The sequence below is a fragment of the Nymphaea colorata genome, chromosome 2, assembly GCF_008831285.2.
Source record: "Nymphaea colorata isolate Beijing-Zhang1983 chromosome 2, ASM883128v2, whole genome shotgun sequence".
Classification (NCBI taxonomy): Eukaryota; Viridiplantae; Streptophyta; class Magnoliopsida; order Nymphaeales; family Nymphaeaceae; genus Nymphaea; species Nymphaea colorata.
The window spans coordinates 34,549,881-34,553,715 of record NC_045139.1 but is presented as its reverse complement, the minus strand read 5'-3'; positions in this window follow the sequence as shown (position 1 = coordinate 34,553,715).

Sequence of the window (3,835 nt, the reverse complement as noted above, 5' to 3'; positions counted from 1 at the left end):
GAGTCTCAACCTTTGGCTCCCGAATGGTATCGGACTTGGCATCCCACCTTCTCTCGGATGTTTCCTTCTTACTTTGAAGAATGTGGGCTAGAGACAGTGGCAGCTGGAGGAATGCAGTCAGTTGATGGAAATTTGGTACATACAATCGCCGAGCGTTGGAATCCAATGACCTCCTCTTTTTTGTTTTCATGAGGAAAAATGACAATATTACTAGATGAATTTGCCGAAATACTAGACCTCCCTACTCCAACTTGTGACCCAAATAATCTATTGGAAAAACAATTCCTTATGAACCCAACCAAGGTCAATGCAAATGACCTCATTGCTCACTTTACTGGACGAAAAACTTGGCCTTTAGTAGAAAACCATGAAAATCAAAGCATCAACATGAAAAATTTGTATGAAGAATTTGAAACCTATGTTGAACCTTCTACCATACCTCGAAAAGCCATAGGGAGAATTAAACATTGTATGATATTCTGCACAGTAGGAGTGACCCTTTTTACTGATGGAAGTGACCTTTTAGATGTCTGTATTGCCCAACTTTTCCGAGTATGGGGGCATAGAGGGACCCGACACTTGTCAGTAACAATGACAGCCTTAGCCTTCCTTTACCGAGGACTCACCCGCTTTACCATTGGAAATATCGACTTCATAGAAGGATGCACATATGCTTTACAATTGTGGTTCCTCAAGCATGCGGGACCCCAAGCCAGTCTATTCAGAAACACTGATGGATCATTGACAACCTTGGAGCAATACCGTCGTTTGATCGAGCAATTGAATGAATGAGAGATCATTTGGGATTATTGTGATCGTCGACAGAGCCTACCCCGATACACTCACCATCATCATGGGCGTACCACACTCTTGGGCCCTTACTTCATAGTTGATTATTGTGTTGATAAATGTATGAGACAGTTCTCTCAAAGGCAGAAGATGGTCTCTATGCATGCACCAATTGGAGCTATTTTCGAATTTGACCTTAGTTCTCCTCAATGGACGGCATTGTTTGCAGTAGCTCGACAAGAATGGAAGACACAAATATCATACACTTGGTTCATAGGCTCAGTGGTGAAGAAGGAATATGCTGAGTGGTGGGATGCCAACCGACCACCATCCATCCTTCCCTAAAAAGTTTTATGTTGTCAACTTTGTATTTCTTCTGTCATTGTCATCTTTATTAGTATCTTTGGATGTAACTTTTAAAACTTGTAATGCAATATGAACCTTTATTTTGTCATCATTTTCGTCCAATAACTCTATTTTTTTATGTCATGAGGTGAATACTTGAAAGCCAACAAGATAGTTGAAACTAGATCGCAAGCTAAGCAGACTCCTCAAAACGAAGCTTCATCCTCTGAACTCCGTCCAGAAACACTTGGCCTCCCAGCAATCGAGTCAGAAGGTTACTATATGTTCCGTTTGTTTATGGAGCAATTCATGAAAGAGCAAGAAGAGCAAAAGACCTTGATGGTTACTCCAGAGCCGGATAATGAAAAGACTGCCAAGCAGAAAAGAAAGAAGAAAGACAAGTCTTTTGTTGAAAATCAGGATGAAGACTATTTGGGTTCAAATTCGACAACTAGTAAGGAAGGAAAACCCGAACTGTTTTCTCTCAAAAAGAAAAAGACAACAAAGAAAAATAAAAAGGGAAAAGATGTTATGATAGAAAGCAGCTCAGCCAGTCCTATCACCACTGAAAGTTCGGAAGAGAAGCCCAAAAGGAAGAGAAAACCTATCGAAAAAGTCGAAAAGACCAAGAAATGCATCATTAGCAGCAGCTCAGACAGTGAGAGTTCTAAAGAAAAAGCAAAGGAGATCAAGGGCAAGAAGAAAAAGACCAAGCCAGAATTGGTCGAATCAAGTGATGATGAAAGTCCGACTAAGCGCAGATTCTATGAAATGGAGAAAAGAATGAACAATCTTGAGCTTAGGGGGAAGGGGAAACGTTCATACTCATGTGAGGACTACTACCTTGACATTGAAGGGGACGAAGACGTGAAAGGCTTGCCCAGAGAATTCATCAGATATGATGGAACCACGTGTCCACACGTTCATCTTTCAACCTTTTTCAATGATTGCTACAAAATTCGGACAAATAACAAAGCTTTGTTCCGATATTTTCCAAGAAGTCTTGAAGGCATTGCCGCACAATGGTATAAAGAAAATATCAATCCAATCGAGCTGAAGGAGTTTGACAAATTGATTAACATGTTTGTTGAAAGATTTGAACAAAATGCTCCCATGGCTCCAACCCTCAGTACCATTTGCAGTCTTCGTCAGAAACAGGGAGAAAAGGCTCGAGAATTCATCCAAAAATAGAAAATTCAATGCAATAAGATGAAGGAGCCCATTTCTGAGACACAAGCCTTGTCACTCATTAGGAAAAATCTTGTCCAACCCTTGAAAAGTCTCATCCGCAATGCCCCGATCAAAACCTTTGCTGAGTTGATTGAACAAGCAAACTCGATAGAAGAAGGGATTGAGGAAGGAAATTTTGATGGAATTATTGCTCCTAAGTACAAAGAAGATGGAAAGAAAGGAGGAATGACACAACTGCCTGCACACTTCATAGACAATGCTGGCATTAGAAAGGACCATGGCAATAACTACAAGCATAACAAGGAAGTCAATTTCAGGAAGAACACGTAGTTTCTCAAAGACGACGATGAAAGGAAAAACAAACACCCAGGTTGGAGCTACGATCGGAAATTCACTCCTCTGAGCCAGTCTCGGGAGAAGATCCTGGAATACCTTCTCGCCAAAGGAACTATCATCTTGCCAAAAGTATCAGAGCCTCTGAAAATGATGGGAGGAAATAAAGAAAAACTGTGCAAGTTTCATTGTACCCCTGGTCATGACACTGAGGATTGTTTTGTCCTCAAAAATATTATTCAAGACTTCATCAACAAAGATCTCAAAATTTGTGATGATAGCACCCCTGAGATACTAACGAATCCATTCCCTGACCACGGAAAGGCGGTAGTAGCCATGATCACTACAGGCACTCCACTTCCGTACCATCCACAAGAGCACATTCGACCTTATATTGGGAGCAGTTCACACAAAGTCATGGTGGTAGACCAAGGTAAGGAACCTCTAGATTTCATTGCTATGATGAATGGCAGGATAGAAAGTTTGCCCAAGAAACTTCCCATGATTCTGAAGACTTTTATCTTACAAGGCGACGAATCATTAAATGACTCCTCAGATGAAGATCCATGCTATTTGGACGTTCTCCCCTTGGAAGAGCGTATGGATGAGGGAGACTCGGTTCAAGCTTTTAAAAATCAGTCAATTACCTTCTCAGAAAAAGACCTCTCAAAATGAGGATATTTCCATGAAGATGTTATTTACATTGTTGTTCAGGTCAATGGGATGACGATGCCACATGTTTTGATTGATGGAGGAAGTGGTTTGAATATTTGTCCTGATCTCACGGCTAAAACATTGGGGTTTCGTGAAAACAAATATCGTTCTGATAATACCAAGATCTACGGATACGATGGCCGAGGCATGAACAGCAAAGGTACCCTCGACATGAATGTGATCATTGAAAATACTAGCCATTGCATTGTATTTCATGTGGTAGATGTACCACCATCATACAAACTGCTTTTGGGATGCCTTGGATCCATCAAGTACGAGGGATCCCATCCACTCTTCATTAATGCCTGAAATGGAATTTTGATCAATCAGTCATCACTGTCCATGCTGAGGATCCAGTCGAGAGGTTGATGCAACCTATGCTCCCTAGGCCAATTGATCCGGTGGATGTACCGAGCATAAGAACAACAAAGGACAGACCTTTAGAAGAATGGATGCAGAATAT